Genomic DNA, 19,690 nt, shown 5'->3' on the forward strand with positions numbered 1-19,690 from the left:
GTGAAATTGAGGCAGAGAACCCTGGGACTTGTAGTAAAAGGCTGATGTAGCAAGGGGATTGGTGAATGTAGGGGGTAGAGAGACGGTCAAGGTAACTTAATGAGAGACAGGTGGTTATCATACTGATGAAAGGAAGAATGGAAGCAAAGCGGGAAGGTTAAGAGCTGTAGGTACGAACAAGGCATTTGGTTGATGTTTAGTGTTAAAATCTCAAATGATGGAAAGCGGTTTAGGGGTGGTTTAAGATGAGAAAGGGTTATGTTGACTGAGTGAAGTTTCTTAAAATACAGCTTTCAATGTGGAGTGTTGCCATTAGCGGGAAAACGTTGAATACGGAAGAGATGTAAAACATGATATAATTGCAGGAATGAACATTTAAATAAGCGTTACTGTTCACGCTTGAGTTCATGGTTTAATGCTGGTTCTTTTTAGGTCTCGCCTGTCGATGCGCATGCGCATCGAGCTTGCGAGCCTATTGCGGCTTAAACAACCTTTAACTAAGAAGCAAGGAATCGTGGCGATTCCTTGCAGTGCCCGTGACTTTTAAGCTCAATGCGCATGTGCATTGAGCTTAAAAGCGCGTGCACATCAGTTCCCTCAGCCGCAATCGCCGTCTGTTCCCTCAGCCGCATTCCTCCCGACACCTTTTGAAGTGAAGCTTAGCTTCACTTCAAAGGCCCCGGCTTCTTCACACCCACATGCCGCTCTCCCCGCTCCGCCCCCTCCCCTGCCCGCCGTGTGCATTTCTCCTCCACCCCCTCCCCACAGCAATGCCCTCCGTCTTGTTTGTTAATTTCCTCCAACTGCCCATCTCCTTTCAATACGTTTCCATTTAATCGCCTACCTCTCGATGTCCCTCATCCTCATCTCAACTCATCTATCACTCCAGCTATCTCCTCTTACACGTTATACGAATATCTCTCTCTTCACCTCCGTCCCACGATCTCTCATCTCTCTTCCTTTCACCCTCTAATCACGATCGTCTATTCTGTTGCTCTCCCCTCGCTAGCCCTCTCCCCCACCTATTAATCTTTTCTGTTTTCTACGCATTTTCACCCTCTTACGTCTTCCTTTTCTCCCTCGTGCTTCCTTCATCTTTCCTTCTCTAACCATTTTCCTCGTCCGCCTCCCGCCATCTCTATACACCTCTCCCCTTCTGTGACCGTCACTCTCCTTCCCTGCATCTCCGTCGCTCTAAGCACCCCTATATCTCAGCCCTCTTACCCCCGTCGCACCTATTTAATCTCTAACTTCTGTCATGTCTCCCCAGTACCCATCTACTCCTGTTGGGTCACCTCGTGCTCTTCTCCTCTGTCCCACATGTCCTTTCATTTTCCCTCTCGCAATCCCATTTTACAGCTGCTCTTCTGATGTGTTCTCTCCATTGCTGCATGTTTCCTCTTTCTACTTCTTCCTATTGTCTGTTTCCCTACCCTCGCTCTCCCCAGCCCCCGCCTCCATTTGTCTCCGCTCACTCTCTATCCATTTCTCTGCACGTTTCCATCTCCCGGTTAAATAATATTTTATTGGCAAGACAAATCAGCTAGACATTCACGGAAGAGAACAGGACGAGCTGCCAGCCCTCAAGCCCTCGACCCTGTTCAATATGCCCTGTTCAGTGACGAGGGAAGGCACATGCTGAGGTGCCATTTCTGACAGGGTGGAAATAAGCCGTTCTGCAGGCCTGTGCGCGTTTCCCTCAGGGGAAAGAGTCCGAGTTTTTGTGCCGCGCTATGTTGCCGTTTGTGGGAGACGTTCGCTTGCTGTGGAGCACGATGCCATGGTGTAAATCTACATGATGTCACCCCGTCCTTCCGAATCCCCCCCCCTCACCAGTTTCTCACAACTCAGGGATAGTCGTAGAAATTGAGTTCAAGGGGTACCCCAGCCTGTCCCAGCCTCCCCCTGCAGGAGCCTGCGCTACGCCCCTGGCTCCATACGATTTTTTTGCTACTCGCAATCACTCACCCTCACTCACCCTCACCCTCACTCACCCTCACTCACCCACCCTCACCCACACTCACCCTCACCCTCACTCACCCTCAACGCCTCAACCTCACTCACTCTCAACCCCTCACCCTCACTCACCCTCAACACCTCACCCTCACCCTCACTCACCCTCACTCACCCTCAACCGTTCACCCTCAACCCCTCACTCACCCTCACTCTCACTTACCCTCAACCCCTCTGCCTCACCCTCACTCACCCTCACTTACCCTCAACCCCTCAGCCTCACCCTCACTCACCCTCACCATCACTCACCCTCACTCACCCTCACCCTCACTCACCCTCACCCTCACTCACCCTCAACCCCTCACCCTCACTCACCCTCACCCTCACTCACCCTCAACCCCTCACACTCACTCACCCTCACTCACCCTCAACTCCTCACCCTCACTCACCCTCAACACCTCACCCTCACCCTCACTCACCCTCACCCTCCCTCAACCCCTCACCCTCACTCACCCTCATCCCCTCAGCCTCACCCTCACTCACCCTCGCCCTCACTCACCCTCACTCACCCTCACCCTCACTCACACTCACTCACCCTCACTCACCCCCACCCTCACTCACACTCACTCACCCTCACCCACCCACACTCACCCTCACCCTCACTCACCCTCAACACCTCACCCTCACTCACCCTCAACCCCTCACCCTCACCCTCACTCAGCCTCAACCCCTTACCCTCACTCACCCTCAACCCCTCATCCTCACTCACCCTCAACCCCTCACCCTCACTCACCCTCAACCCCTCACCCTCACTCACCCTCACTCACCCTCACCCACCCTCACTCACCCTCACCCACACTCACCCTCACCCTCACCCTCACTCACCCTCAACGCCTCACCCTCACTCACTCTCAACCCCTCACCCTCACTCACCCTCAACACCTCACCCTCACCCTCACCCTCCCTCAACCGTTCACCCTCAACCCCTCACTCACCCTCACTCTCACTCACCCTCACTTACCCTCAACCCCTCAGCCTCACCTTCACTCACCCTCACTTACCCTCAACCCCTCAGCCTCACCCTCACTCACCCTCACCCTCACTCACCCTCAACCCCTCACCCTCACTCATCCTCACCCTCACTCACCCACAACCCCTCACACTCACTCACCCTCACCCTCACTCACCCTCAACTCCTCACCCTCACTCACCCTCAACACCTCAGCCTCACCCTCACTCACCCTCAACGCCTCACCCTCAACACCTCACCCTCACCCTCACTCACCCTCACCCTCACTCACCCTCAACCCCTCACCACCTCACCCTCATCCCCTCACCCTCACTCACCCTCACAACACATATTGTGTTACAATAGGTGTCACATTTGCGGAAGATAAAACTATCTAGAGATGTAGCATAACGACCAGAGCTGCCATATAAGTCACGTAAATACTAAACATGTTGCATTCCAAATGCTATAGGTGTCACATTTGCAAAAGTTATAACTATTGGCATTGTAAATGACAAAGCCATCAATATAGCAATTTTAACATCGCAAAAAAAAAAATTGTCATTTACAAGACCAATAACTACAACTTTTCTAATGCGATACTTATTGCATTCCAACACCACTCACACACGCAACGCCACTCACACACGCAACGCCACTCACACACGCAACGCCACTCACACACGCAACGCCACTCACACACGCTACGCCACTCACACACGCAACGCCACTCACACACGCAACGCCACTCACACACGCAACGCCACTCACACACGCCACTCATCCACGCAACGCCACTCATCCACGCAACGCTACTCATCCACGCAACGCCACTCTTCCATTTGCAAAAAGAAAAATGTCTAACTATTCTATTGCGAGACCTATTGCATTTCCAATGCTTGTTTAATATTGTAGTGAATCCCTGATGAAGGGCAGAGAATATGCCTAAAATGCATTGGATATATCACTGAAGATGTTTCTATAATATATATGTCATGTTGTAGAAAGAAAAGGCCTGGATGGGCAATCTGCAACATTAAAAGTGTGAAATATATGTGGAGCGTCTCCCATGTGATTGTTTACAACAACGTTTCAACAAGATTTAAAACTCTGACATCGGATGAATAAAAGGATTTGAGCTTGAAAAATGAAGTAACCTTTTGTGTAAAGGAGTTCCGCTGTGCGTCCGATAGGAGCGGGATGCCGCTCCACTCGTGTGTGTTGTTTAACTTGAGTGGTTGTGAGGCAAAGACCACTATCATCAGTACTGCATGCAAAATAACAAAACTTCAATAGATTTAAACAAGCAGATAAAAAAAGTGATGCTCATTTCGCCACTCTTGATGGAAATATCCAAATCGATGTCATCATCCCCTATTTTGACGCCCACCTTGTCTCAGTCTTACCTACATCGTCGTGTATTGTTTCCATCAATATATTATAAAAGTCCCTGATCGGCATGTCCCCCCGGTAAATCTTGTCCATTAGGGGTATTGTTTGAAAGTTAGCAAATCTAACAGCTGAATTTTTTTAACATCCCCTTATTTGAATATATTTAAAATATGATCTGCCGTTAATCCCAAATTTCAGAATTAATTCAGGGAAGGGTAGTATTTCTATTCTATTACTAAATAAACTCACGACCCGATGGATACCTGCCTGTGCCCACTCTCTAGACATACCATCCGATAGCTCAGCTGGAAAAAGCGAGGATCCCCATAAAGGGGTATATCTATTGCACGGGGGGATTTTAATAATCTTACTTACTTTTACCCATACCATTCTGGCTGCTTTCAAGAACTTGAAGCAGGCGTTTTTTAGTTACTGGGTTCCAGCTGTCTAAGAAAAAGCACTGTTGCTTCCTCTCCAATGGCTACAAGATATATAGATGGTAAACCATCCTCCCGAGTAGAACTACCTGCTCCTAGCAGGGCGCCCATTTGTTGCTGAAAACCTACCCAATAATAATAAAGTAAGTTTGTAGCAGCCCAACCACCTTTCTCCCACGGAAGGGTTAGTGTTCTCAAAGCGCGTCTTGTTTTTTGATAGTTCCAGATCAAATTTGAAAAGATAGAGTTCATTTTCTGGAAGGTATTACCAGGCATTTCTAGGGGGATAGAGGTATAATATTCTGGGAAAGATCTACATTTTTAAAACATTTACTCTACCCACTATTGTTGGATGCAGCTTATCTAGCCGTCGGAGCTCGGAGGTAACCTCTTTCAACACTGAATATATCTAATTCAGGTCCTATCTTTACCCCTAAATATGTTGCTGATTCCGTCTGACGCTGATCTTGTAGATTACACTTTCATGTACTGATTATCTGCGTCTTTTGCTTGTTCAGACAGTAACCTGACCTGCTTCCAAATTTCTCCACCATACTCTGTTTCTTCTGTTGCTGGATTCGATGTTACCACAGCGATATTGTCCGCATGGGCGGGTACCTTTGTCTCATAACCATTTGTTTTGAAGTGTTCAATCTGAGAGTTCTGTATTATCTGGTTAATGAATGGATCTAGATATATGGCAAAGAGAATTGGGGAGCACAGGCATCCCTGCCTAGTACCCCTTGACACCACTATTGTGTCTAATGTATTCCCCATCACCTGTAACTTGGCATATGGTACGTTGCCTGAATAGCTGCAATCGTTTTAGGGCCAAACCCTCTCTCCACTAAGGCTCCCCACAAATACTGCCATGACACCATATCAAAAGCCTTCCAAGAGGATCACAGCCAATCCATCCCCTCTCGCCCCGGCTAAATCCAACAGAGAAATTATCCATCGTATGTGGTCCGTGGTTCCCCTGCCATGGCGAGACCAATCTGGCTATGACCCTCCGAAGCCCAGTTGCTAAAATTTTGTTGTACACCTTCACATACGAGTTTATGAATGAAATGGGGCGATATGAGCCAGGCAGTATCGATGATTTCCCCTTTTATGAAATATTATTATGTCCATTTCCTGCCAAGATTTGGGAGGAATTCCACAATATTGGACAGTTAAAAAAAGATCATGGAGTAGTACAGCCAAATCGGCTTGGAGTATTTTGTACATCTCCACTGGAATTTTATCTGGGTGGGCTGCGTTCCCAGAGGAAGGAAGTTTAAGGCCGAGACAGTTTCTTCCAGGGTAAACTCCTCTTCCAACTCCGAGCATATGACAGGATCTAGTCTGCTTAGTTGTGGATACTCCCCTACTGTAGCTGGTTGAATATCACTGGGATCCAATTGGTACAATCTATTATAAAACTGTTCAAAAACCCCCATAATCTTGACAGAAGTAGTTTCCATCTTCCCCTCAGAATTTTTTATTTCCGTTATATTATGGCGAGAGACGTTTTGTCTAATCCTAAGGGCCAAAGTCTACCCGTCGTTTCCCCATATTGATATAGCTCTCTGCAATGTATTTGACATGCCTGAGCAACTTGACTCTGACAAAAACTATTTAGCTCTGGTTGATTATCTGGTTCTTAACCACAATTAATCAGGCTGGTTCCCCCTGACAAAGCAGATTGGTATGTTCTGTCTCTACCTGCGCCAGCCGGGTCATGAGGGAGGTACTCTGATACCTCCGTAGCTTCCGCTGTTTGCCTAAATAGCTTATTATTTCTCCTCTTAAACACCCTTTATACGTATCCCACACAATCGTACGGGAGGCACTATATTGATTAATTTCAAAAAATTCTCTGGACCAATTTTTTATATATTTTATAAAATCCTCATCTACTAACAATTTCCAAGACCAGGAGCGGAGTTCCCTTTCCAAAGCCTGATGCGTTATTTCCAGCAAAAGAAGGCCGTGATTTGAAAAGATTTGCGACAGCTTAGTTATCTCAGCTTCACCCAGGATTCTAGCTGAAGCCAGAAAGTAGTAGTCTAAGCAAACATATTTTTGATGGGGGCATGAGAAGTATGTATAGTCTGGATCTGCATTGTTCTTAATTGCCCACACATCTACCAGACCATGACTGGATTTAAGGCTATTTATGGCCCAGTTGACCTGGGTTTTTCTCCCCTTATACTTCAACCCAGCCTCATTTGAAATCCCAAGTTGGATATTAAAATCTCCACATAAGATTAGTGGGGTTGGCCATGCAGCAAGCTCCAGCTCTAATTCTTCCCAGATCTCGGGATCGTCCTGGTTTGAAGCATAAATTACCCCAACAGTCAGACCCGTATTTAAAGTAGCGATAGCCCAACAGTTCCATTTATCCACCAGAGTATGTTTACTACTACCCGCTTGTCGTTTAATAAATATCGCTACTCACCGAATCATGGAGGTCTTTGTGGAGCAAACTATCAGATCATACCCAATTATCTGGAGGACGCCCCTATTGTTCCATGGGATATGGGTCTCCTCTAGACAAATAATTTTGGGGTTAATGAAATACAGGATCTGAAATATCTTAGCTCTTTTTGCTCTGTCATTCAAGCCTGTCACATTGACTGAACAAACCCGTAATTTATCCATACCCTATTCCCAAAATGAACCATCTGTTTTGTCTACCACTCAATTTTTTGTCTATTCCTTCCTTTTCTTTATTTCTGAATCTTCTCAATTCGATGCACCTAAGCTGGCTTTCCTTCCCCTTGCTCCCCAACCTGACCCACCCTTCCTTCCCCCACCTACCCTGATCCCCCTCCCTCCACTCCCACCCTTTACCCCTCCCATGAAAGCTACTATACCAATGGTCTAGTAATGATGATGCAGTTCTCTGCATGATCCATGAGACCCCTCCCCTTTTTTATCAACAATTCAAAAACATCTATACATCCTCCACCTCCTACATCCAATATATCTTAAACCACACCGCTATATCATAAAACACCCACCATCCTGCTTACCACCGCCCACTACTATTAAAGTGCCAAAAAGACCCCAGAGCTCATTATTGGTAAAGCAGCTGAATTACAAATTAAAAGAAACATGCCCACAAACCAAACACAAGGACAAAAAAAAGCTGTCTCAAATTCACTTTCATGATACCTATGCAGGCCCAGCCTCCCTAGCCTTTCCTATTTAATTCATACAGAAATTATTTTGCTTTAATTTCTGATGTGAAATAGCGGACACCATCCCAATTACAACTTTTAATTTTGCCGGTTTCAAGAGGTAGGCCTGAGCTCCCTTTGCTTGAAAAGGATTTATCATCTGTCGTAACCTCCATCGTCTTTCTAGTCGCATGACAGAAATCTGGTCTTGTAAAGAACTCAATATCATCCAGCCAATGTTTGCGATCTGGTCTGGCCTTTTCAAAGATAATTGTAAAAAAGTCCAAAGGAAGAGATATATATCCTCAGGAAAAGATTTAGTTTATTGAAGAGAGCACAGTACATCCATCCAGGCAGAAGAGCAGTTCTGGATGCCTTAAACACATTCTAAATTATGTCACATAAACAGCATGGCATGTGCCACTAATTAAATGAATACACATTCTAATATTATAAGGGCATTACAAATAAAAGGGAAATACAAAATGTAACACATTTCCCCCCTTAGAAAATCAAGGAAATACATTCCCACACTTGGAAACACGTCTAACATTCCAAACATGTCCATCCTGTGTTACAATACTACTGCGATTAACTTTGACAACTCTAACTGGTTTACCAAATTTGTTGTCACCTTTAAGAAGAATCCCAGGTTTTTTAATTCTAACAAACTCACCAACTTTAAAGTCAGAAGTCCTGACTTTCATGCGGGTATCATATAAATCCTTACTCTTCTGTTGTTTTTTTTCAATATTACCAGCCAACATTTCATTGTCAACCGCAGAAGAATGAGACTTCACATTCTTCTTCAACCACTAGGGACACAATTTCGAAATAGGATCTCTTCCCTTGAGTAAACGGAAAGGTGAGACCTCCGTTGTTGAATGAGGAGTTATGCGGTACATCCATAATCTTTCCCTCAATTTATCCTTCCAACCAGCTCCAAAACTACGAGCCCACATTATATCTTGTTTGAGGACCCTGTTAAACCTCTCTACCTGGCCATTACCCTGTGGCTCATAAAGGGGAGAAGTGACATGACCGATATTATGACATTTTAGGAATTCTTCCATTTCATAAGATTTCAGTTGTACCCCATTATCAGAAATAATAACTTCTGGTGTTCCTTCTCGAGCAAAAACTTCTTTTAAAAACAAAATGACACTATTTGTATCAACACGTGGAACCAACTTCACTTCTGGTCATTTTGAATGGTAATCCACCATAACAATGGCAAATCTACAATCTTGTGGCAAAAAATTGAACGAACCAGCAATGTCCAACCCTACTTTTTGCCAAGGGAAACTAGGCCATTTGACTGGAACTAGAGGAGCGGGAAAACACTTAAGAGATGTTTCACTATTTACACACTCAGTACATTCTCTCACTATTCTATCCACAACTCTATCCATCCCTGGCCACCAAAAGGTGGATCTGATAAGTCTTTTCATAGATGACATCCCCAAGTGTGTCTCATGACTCAAAGACAGGATAGTTTTGCGTAAAGAACTTGGTGGAATACATTTTCCATCCTTATACACTATGTTGTCTTCCACTACAATCTCTTCAGAGATTTACCAAAATGGATGTAATTCTTCTGAGATTTCATTCTTTTGTGGCCAACCTTCCCAATGTAAATTTAATGACATCTTGTAACAACCCATCATCATTCATCCCTTTAACCCACAACTCCTCAGAAATAGACCCAAACTTCCCAGACAACAACTCTGTGATGTTGGATATAATCTCTTTAGGACACAGTTCTTCATGGGCTTCACAAGGTAGTCTTGGCAAACAGTCTGCAACAACATTACACTTTTTTGGAACATATTCAATACTAAAAGAGTACTCTTGTAACCTTGACATCAACCGCGCTATCCTGGCTGTGGCATTTAATCCTCCACCTGGCGATAATATGCTAATCAAAGGTTTATGATCACTTTTAATCACAAACCTCGCACCCCAAATGTAGTTTCTGAAATGTTCTACACTCCACACACACGCCAACAACTCCTTTTCGATTATTGCATAACGTCTTTCTGTAGCATTCAAAGTCCGAGATGCAAATGCTACATTCCATGCCTCTATATCATAAAACACCCACCATCCTGCTTACCACCACCCACTACTATTAAAGTGCCAAAAAGACCCCAGAGCTCATTATTGGTAAAGCAGCTGAATTACAAATTAAAAAAAACATGCCCACAAACCAAACACAAGGACAAAAAAAAGCTGTCTCAAATTAACTTTCATGATACCTATGCAGGCCCAGCCTCCCTAGCCTTTCCTATTTAATTCATACAGAAATTCTTTTGCTTTAATTTCTGATGTGAATTAGCGGACACTATCCCAATTACAACTTTTAATTTTGCCGGTTTCAAGAGGTAGGCCTGAGCTCCCTTTGCTTGAAAAGGATTTATCATCTGTTGTAACCTCCATCGTCTTTCTAGTCGCATGACAGAAATCTGGTCTTGTAAAGAACTCGATATCATCCAGCCGATGTTTGCAATCTGGTCTGGCCTTTTCAAAGATAATTGTAAAAAAGTCCAAAGGAAGAGATATATATCCTCAGGAAAAGATTTAGTTTATTGAAGAGAGCACAGTACACCCATCCAGGCAGAAGAGCAGTTCTGGATGCCTTAAACACATTCTAAATTATGTCACATAAACAGCATGGCATGTGCCACTAATTAAATGAATACACATTTTAATATTAAACGGGCATTACAAATAAAAGGGAAATACAAAATGTAACAATAATCTGTCGAAGGAGATAGTTTCCAAAAAACACCAGCACTGCTCGAGGTCTGGCATCAGCACCTGGCTGCTGATTCATCACCAAGGGAACACTGTGTGCTTGTTGAATCTCCTGGGCCCAGTTCCAACCTTCAACCTCTGGAAATGTCTTGGCTACAAGATCGACCATATAGCGACTGATATCCGTACCCCCTTTGTCCTCAGGAATACCCAGGAACCGCAGATTTTTTATTCGCTGGCGATTCTCTTGATCTTTGAGCTTCCACTGCACATCTATGAGTCTAGCCACATGTGATGTAGTCTGCAGCTGCGTTGACACCATGTCGGATTCAATAATGCCAGTTCTTGTTTCAAGGTCAGTTAACCGATCCGAAACTTTGCTGCATACTTTAGCTATTTTGTGAACTGAGTCCTTGAACTTTTCGAATAGCCTCTTGAGAGCGCCTATCATCTTGCCTGGACTCCTCTAGATGGGCCATGACTGATCGCAAAATTGCGTCCAAAGTTGCTGTGGGCACCGCTTTCGTATTATGAGGAGATTTATTTGTGTCTCCCACAAGGAGACTAGAGGGTGAGTAATCCCAGTTTAGATCTTATCTCCCAACTTAGTTTGGGCTGAGAGAACCGCTGTTTTCTTCGACCTCCGTAGCGTTGCAGCGCAATTCCTTCCACTAGTATCATGAGGGCTTTCACTTTCTTCTTCTGGTACGCTGCCACTTATCGAGGATACCGATCAAACCACTGATTCTGTGTCATCTGACAGTGAATAGAAATAGTCCGTTGATTCTATATCAATCTCTTTCCCCTGATGGATCTTTTGTGCAAAGTGTTTGGACCACGCTTGAGATAAACCGTCAGCCACAGCCCCTGTTGTTCGTGTTTTTTTCCTTTTGCATGAAGCTCTCAGAGCTTATGCCCTTGCAGATGGCTTAACCTAATGAGGGATCAAAGTACTTATTCAGCTTATCTCCTGTCAGAGTTACCTGGGCTGTACCATCATTGCGCTAGATACGCATGTCCCCTGCCTGGTGTGGATGATCTTCTCCGTCCTGCCCCCCGCAACACTACCATTAGCGTCAACCATGCTCTACTCCAACCAATCCCCCCCCCCAGGTCTCAGCAACCTCCATCGAACCTGGTTCTGCTGGGTTAGTTAGAGCAGGCACACTTGGGACATCAAGTACATTGGGTACCTGAGGTATAATGAACACGATCTGGGCATCTCCCCCCACTTCCTCCATTACCTGCCCAGATTCTCTGGTTGCTAAGTGTCCAGAGTCTTCTTTGGTGAGGTCACAATTCGCTGCCCCTGTCTCGACCTCCATCGGTGCTCCTGTCGCTTCATCTGCTTGAGCCTGCGTCTGCTTCTCGAGGCTCTTCAATCCAGCAAACAGTTCCACAATTGATGGACCGGCCGAGCGTTGCTGGGGCTGCGCTTTCCCAGGAGGATCCTTCCGGGTCAGATTTTGGCTTCGTCGTCCTGGCAATCGTGTCGTTCCTGCTCCCAAACCAGTCACGGTCGCGCTATCTTCCAATGTTCGGGGCTTCACCGGAGTTGCAGTTGCGACCCCCGGAGGTGGACTATCGGTGGTCGATTTCTTTCCAACTTTTGCCCGTATTGTCGGAGGGCCCTTTCGGCTTCATTGTCTCTAAATCCCCACAGCGTCGCTCTCCCAACAGATCAGGCGGAGAGCCTTGCTGCCCACCGCCAGAGCCGCAGTTCTAGCTCAAAGACTGCCAGATCCGCCAGCAGGTGTGTTGGACAGGCCGCATGGTTGGGCTGTCCCCCCTCCCCGCAACGGGGCCCGGACCCTGGCTCTCCCTGAATCCCCAACCAGAGTCCCCGGCGACCACCCGAAGTAACCTGCAATCCCTCCACCACAAGACACCAGCTCCGGACCCAGCTGGCCCGGGTCACCATCCGCACCCCGGCCTCGGCCCAGCCGCCATTTTGGGGTACTACAGCACGAGGCCGCGTGGCCTCAACTCGACCCTAACCCTGGGCCCGGCCGGCCCCGACATCGAGGCACCAACCTCCTCCCAGGAGGCAGAGTGACCACTTGGCGAGTCAATGGGAGAAGGAATCGTCAACGGCTCTCCTCCGCCAGGTGTCGATCACCCCAGGCCGCCCTGGGCGCTGGCTCCACCCCCCTGCTGGGTGTCTGGACTCCCTCATCCCGGACCTCCCGGCCCCCAGGCGCGAGGGTCCGGACATCAAAGGGGACCAGACCTATAACTGGGGCAGGGCCAGACCAGGAAGGGAGTTGTATCCTGGAGTCGAGAGACCCGAGAAGAACTCATCCGTGACTGGCCTGCTGGCGCTGCCGCGGCCCTCTGCCTCGTGAAACCATCGTCTTGGCCTGCTGGCGCTGCCGCGGCCCTCTGCCTCGTGAAACCATCGTCTTGGCCTGCTGGCGCTGCCGCGGCCCTCTGCCTCTTGAAACCATCGTCTTGGCCTGCTGGCGCTGCCGCGGCCCTCTGCCTCGTGAAACCATCGTCTTGGCCTGCTGGCGCTGCCGCGGCCCTCTGCCTCGTGAAACCATCGTCTTGGCCTGCTGGCGCTGCCGCGGCCCTCTGCCTCTTGAAACCATCGTCTTGGCCTGCTGGCACTGCCGCGGCCCTCTGCCTCGTGAAACCATCGTCTTGGCCTGCTGGCGCTGCCGCGGCCCGACTTGCAAACTCGCCAGCTCGAGGATCGTGAGCTCACCTCTTGCCACCTCCTGTACCGACCCGGTACCAAGACTGTCCCGCTACCCCTTTTTCCCTACAGAGACTAGAAGTGAGAGGACCCTCGGGTCCGATATATCCTGTATCGCCAATATCCTTGCCCTACAAACCTTATATAAAAGTATTGAACTCAACCTGGTGTGGTGGCTGTTTGAGGGGAGGGAGGTGACATATCTGTACAATCGCCGGAGACGGTCCTCATCGGGGACCTCTCCCTCAGTAGTCGGCCGACCCTCAGGGTCCCCGTCTAACATTGGTGGCAGCGGTGGGATCCGAACCTACGCATAATAGTACAGAGAGTCACTCTCCCCACGACACACAACCACCATGACAACAGAGAGCGGAACAACGGAAAAATTCCAGATGGAAAAATTGGAAGACTACAACCACCGGGAACTGAAGCAATATTGCATAGAACTTGGCCTTCCAACCACAGGTCTGAGCACAAAGGAAGACTTCAAACGAGCCCTAGAAGCTTGGGCAGAAACGGGTACGGTCGTACCCCGAACACGAACAACCGAGACGAGCCCCGCACCAATTGAAGAAAGAAGAGCGGGTCTCTCCCTGGAAGAGATCCAAGAAAGAGAAAAAAGCAGACTCCACGAATTAGAACTGGCCCGACTTCGCTTGGATGGAGAACTCAAACTGGCGGAACAAAAAATAACTCTGGAACACTTACGGCTCCGAGAGGAGCGAGAAGAGAAGCAAAAACAGAGAGAGCTAGAGGAAAAGAAACTAGCGTACGAACATGAGCGCAACCTCAAGGAGCTGGAAATCCAGAAACAGAATAAAGAACTCGGGTTCCCCGAACGACCGACCCTGCCTGCCTCTACCGAACCCAAGGTTCACATCCCCAAAGATGTCATCCGGGAATACCACAAGAACGATGATATACAGCAGTGGTTTAAAGCCTATGAGGTGGCCATGACCTCCCACCGGATTCCACGGAGCGACTGGGGAGCCGGGTTATGGGGGAGGTTTGTCAACGAAGGGCGGGACGCCCTGCTGCAACTCCCGGACCATCTGATGACATCCTACGACCACATGAAGGCCGCCCTCCTCACTTGATACGGGCTCACACCCGAGATGTACCGCCAGCGGTTCCGCGACTGCAAACGGATTCCGGGTACGACTTGGGTGGAGTACGTGAACTTCTTTAGTCGAGCCTTCGAGGGGTGGATCAAGGGCAACAAAGTGACCACCTACGAACAACTTTTCGACCTTATCGTATGGGAGCACCTGTCTAACAACTGCTTCGTGGAACTCCGGCAACACCTCTTGGACAGTAAACTAACCGAACCTCGATAACTCGCCGCCGAAGCCGACCGGTGGGAAAGCACCCGAGTTGGCCGGAACGGACCCAGCGAATCATCCAGACCGTACCCAGGGCCCCATCGCCCCCGGGGAGGAGGGGGCCAGGGTCGGGGGAGAGACCCCGGCCCCTTGTCGCCCACAAGCAGCCCCTCGACCCCGGTCGGCCGAGGGAGCCCGGCCATCCGGGCCGGTTTCCGGGCCAACGTTATGTGCCACAGATGCCAGCGACCCGGCCACTACGCCAGTGATCCCAACTGCCCAAAGAATCCGAACACTACCCCCCGCCAGGTCGCAGCGGCCGCCCTAGGGGAAGAACTAATCCCGGAAGACCAAGAAGAGTACGAGACCGACCCCTCTGAGTGGGCACCAGCCGCCATGGCGCTGGTCTGCTTGGGGGAGAGAGAGATGATTCCGCGGGCCCCCCTTCCCGCCAACACGCAGAAGTACAGCCATTGGGTCAACATTAATGGCCGCCGGGCGAAAGCCCTCCGCGACACTGGGGCCAGTGTAACTGCGGTCCGATGCCACCTTGTCACTCCAGACCAAATCCTGCCGAACATTCTTTGCCCTGTCCGATCAGCAGACAACTCAGAAAGTCTGTGTCGCATGGCCTGCGTCCCCTTCGAGTGGGGAGAAGTAACAGGGATGTTAAAAGTAACTGTCCGCGATGATGCCCCCGTGGATTGCCTCCTAGGAAACGACCTCGAAAGCTCTCCCTGGGCAGCCGTCGAACGGAGAGAACACCTGGGGATGCTCGGCCTCCCCGAATGGGTCTGCGTCATGACCCGGTCCATGACCGCCCGCGCGGTCCCCAGTCTAGAAGAGCCCGAGTGGCCGGAACCTCCTCCCGCGCTCATCCCAGAGGAGGCCGCCCCAGAAGCCAGTCCCTCGACCCAAACAGAAGAAGGATCCGACCAGCTTCGGGACGTCCCTGACCTGGCACAATGGCGTCAGGAGGGAGGCCCCACTCAGGAACAATTCCGGGCCGAACAGAAAACATGTCCCTCTCTCGAAGGACTCCGGCAGCAAGCCCTGGCCCAGAGCACAGGAGATACCTCGGGGGCCCACTGGATCTACTGGGACCAAGACCTGCTCTACAGCGAGCAGAAAATTGCAGAGCTAGGAGCCAGTCGGGTACTGGTGGTGCCCCTTCGCTTCCTAGACTTTCTCCTGAACTTAGCCCACGATGTCCCCCTTGCCGGGCACCTGGGACAGGACAAAACCTACGACCGCCTGGTGACCCATTTTTACTGGCCCCAAATGCGAAAGGATGTCACCAACCACTGCAGGGCCTGCCCCACCTGCCAGGCCAGCGGAAAAAGTGGCCGAAAAATCAAAGCACCTTTACAACCCTTTCCTGTCGTCACCACCCCGTTCGAACGAGTGGGAATAGACATTGTGGGGCCCCTCGACCCCCGAACAGCCCAAGGACACCGGTTCATCCTGGTCCTAGTAGACCACGCCACCCGCTATCCCGAGGCCATCCCTCTTCGGACTGTGACGGCCCCCGTGGTGGGCCGAGCCCTGATGGGGATCTTCTCCCGGGTGGGGTTCCCCCGGGAGGTCGTCAGCGACAGGGGCACGAACTTTATCTCCAGATATATGAAGTCTCTCTGGCAACAATGCGGGGTCACCTACAAATTCACGACCCCCTATCACCCGCAAGGAAACGGACTGGTCGAGAGGTTCAACCGCACTCTCAAGGGAATGATTATGGGCCTAGAGGAACCCCTTCGACGCCAGTGGGACGTGCTACTTCCCTGCCTCCTGTTTGCCTATCGGGAGGTCCCGCAGAAATCACTCGGCTTCAGCCCATTTGAACTCCTGTACGGGCACCCCGTCCGGGGCCCCCTCAGCCTAGTCAAGGAAGGTTGGGAGCAGCCTCTCCAGAAAACTCCCCCGGACATCTACAGGTATCTCCTGGCTCTTCGCAACCAGACCCGGCGGTTCCGAGAAACCGCCAAAGCCAATCTCGAGGCCAGTCAGGAGGACATGAAGAGATGGTACGATCAGCACGCATCCTCCATTGAGTTCGAACCGGGACAACGGGTCTGGGTGATGTCCCCGGTTGAACCCTGTGCACTCCAAGACAAATGGTCCGGACCCTTCAAGGTGATCGAACGCAAGGGGCCCGTCACCTATTTAATCGACATGGAGACTGCCCGGAACCCTCTACGGGTCCTCCATGCCAACAGGCTCAAACCCCATTTTGTGCGATCCGAACTCAGCCTCCTGATGGCTACCGATAACGGGACGGAAGAAGACTCCGAGCCCCTTCCGGACTTACTGAGGACCCTCGAGCGGGATGGCTCAGTGGAAGGGGTCCAGCTCTCCGAGGCCCTGTCCCCGGAGCAACGCCAAGACTGTCAAGCTCTCCTGAGGCGGTTCGCCTCCCTGTTCTCCCTCACACCCGGAGTCACCCCCTGGTGCCTTCACGATGTGGACACCGGGGACAGCCCTCCTATTCGACACCGGGCGTACCGCGTACCAGACCGGGTGCGCGCCTGCATCCAGACCGAGGTGTCCAAAATGCTGGCCCTAGGAGTGATCGAACCCTCCGACAGCCCCTGGGCAAGCCCAGTCGTCCTGGTTCCCAAGGCGGCCGCCCCGGGCGTTGCCCCTGAGCTCCGGTTCTGCGTGGACTATCGGGGGCTGAATGCAGTTACCAGGACCGACGCTCACCCCATCCCCCGGGCAGATGAGCTAATTGACCGGATGGGGGCCGCCCGCTACCTGAGCATCTTCGACCTAACGGCGGGCTACTGGCAGATCGCCCTCACCCCTAGGGCCCAAGAACGCTCCGCCTTCTCTACCCCGGACGGGCACTACCACTTTAAAGTAATGCCCTTCGGCATGAAAAACGCTCCGGCAACGTTCCAACGGCTGGTGAACCAGGTACTGGCGGGCCTTGAAGACTTCAGCGCCGCCTACCTGGACGACATTGCTGTGTACAGCCATCATTGGACCGACCACCTCCGCCACCTGCGGGAGGTTCTACACGCCCTCCAGCGAGCCGGGCTCACCATCAAGGCCAGCAAGTGCCAGGTTGGCCAAGGGTCCGTGACCTACCTGGGACACCAAGTGGGAAGCGGGCTGGTGGCCCCCCTCCAGCTCAAGATTGCTGCCATCCAGGCCTGGCAACCCCCTACGACCCAAACGGAGGTCCGGGCCTTCCTGGGGCTCACCGGATACTACCGCCGGTTCGTGAAGGACTATGGCAGCATCGTGGGGCCCCTCACAGAGCTCACCTCCAAGAAGAGCCCCAAAACAGTCAACTGGACCCCGGACTGCCAATCGGCCTTCTTTTAAGATCCAGTTCTTGTTATAGAGTCGCTGTTTCTGAAAAATATGCACCGTTATTGACCTTATCTTCTACAATTTTGAGCAGCAGGTTCAGCATGAATAGGATCATCCTCCAAAATACATCAGGGGGAAATATTCATATTCGCAGGAGGGGGCTCACAGGATTACACCATTGAGCTGCTGCACCAGCCTAGCCTGCTGCCATCTTGCTTTCCCCGTATGGATAGTGTTTTGTGATGCACATTGTATATTATTTTCTTTTTATGTGTTAAAGTTTAGTTTAAAATGTTATGTGCAATTCCATGTATTCTTTTATATTTTTTAACTTAAGTAAAGATTGTTTGACTAACTGACTTGCTTACCCACTCTGAGTACCCCATCTGCAATGGGCATGACCACTAGGGCGCAGCCACAGACAGACCACTGTGTTTCATCCCGTATTTCAAACAGTCTTCCAAGAGGCACCCACAGGTACTCCTGATTAGGTGTTCATGTTTGTAAAGTGTGAAGTCCTTCACTACCTCTGTGTCCGTGGAGCTGCTGGCAAGCAGTTGCCAAATTGGACTTAAATCAACGCACCACAATGATGATGAGTTCCTTTATTTCCTTTATTGGTAGCATAGACAAAGCACGGTTTTCATAAACTCTACTGCTCACAATCTTGGAATCCTGAATCCAAACTGAAATAAATCAGTACTACCGCTAATGTTATCAGGAACATTCTATATAAAAAAACCTTTCTCCCCAGGATAGTATTATCAGTTTCACAGTTTCACAACCTGTGTTCTAATTATTTGCCCAGATAATCGCCTGCCTCATTTCAGCAACAGCTAGTAGGGGGTTGGCTGCAATAAACTGCTTAGTGCAAGCTACTTGCTCTAGTATTCAAAGCCACAAATGGTCCTGACCCTCTGTACTCCTTTCAAGACACTCCATTAGGTTCCCTATTTTCTGTACACATGCCCACAGCCCCCATTGTTGATATTTGCAAACTGCTTGATTTTGTTTTATGCAATAGTTTACCTTAACGACTCATCCACTCACTCGCTCCCTAAGTTCACTAGCACTATGAAGTCCACATATTTATCCTGGAAAGAGCTAAATGTATTGCATTGTAATGTCGTACATATGTGAAAAAACTGTCTTAGAGCAATTGATTTATAAACTAATAATGATTGGTGACATCAAGTTAACCTAAGTTCATAGTTTAATTCTAAATTAGTTTCATTTGTGCACTGTATCATGGTTTTCTAGACCAAGTCAAATAAATGTCTGATATTCAGTTGTTAGAGTTTTTTAACCCGTTTGCTGCTTCGAACGTTCAGCGCCAGTGCTGAACGTTCGAAGAAACGGGTGCGGCAGCGTCGGCCGTTGGACGTGCGCAGCACCAGGGAGGTAGCTCGCGCGACGTCCAACGGCCGACTGCAGCAGCGAACAAGTTAAAGTTTGTATTTTTGTGTGACAAATAATATTGTGTATTATTGGTTTTTATTTAGGATCCAATGTAGAATAATATAATTGCAGTTAAAAAGAGTTTAATATGGGGTTTAGAAGTGTGTTAAGTAACATGATTTTGCTGCAACACATTTTGGTGAAAAACCCCATATTGGATAAAATGTATGCTGCTGTCG

The 19,690-nt window shown here is 49.4% G+C and overlaps 1 protein-coding gene across 1 annotated transcript in view; it reads left to right on the plus strand.

The window, feature by feature from the left end:
• The window catches only part of CWC27 (CWC27 spliceosome associated cyclophilin), a 1,032,773-nt gene that overhangs the window by 341,757 nt on the left and 671,326 nt on the right, over positions 1-19,690 (plus strand). The gene's annotated exons all lie outside the window — the stretch shown is intronic.

The sequence above is a fragment of the Lissotriton helveticus genome, chromosome 2_1 (assembly GCF_964261635.1).
Source record: "Lissotriton helveticus chromosome 2_1, aLisHel1.1, whole genome shotgun sequence".
NCBI classification, from domain to species: domain Eukaryota; kingdom Metazoa; phylum Chordata; class Amphibia; order Caudata; family Salamandridae; genus Lissotriton; species Lissotriton helveticus.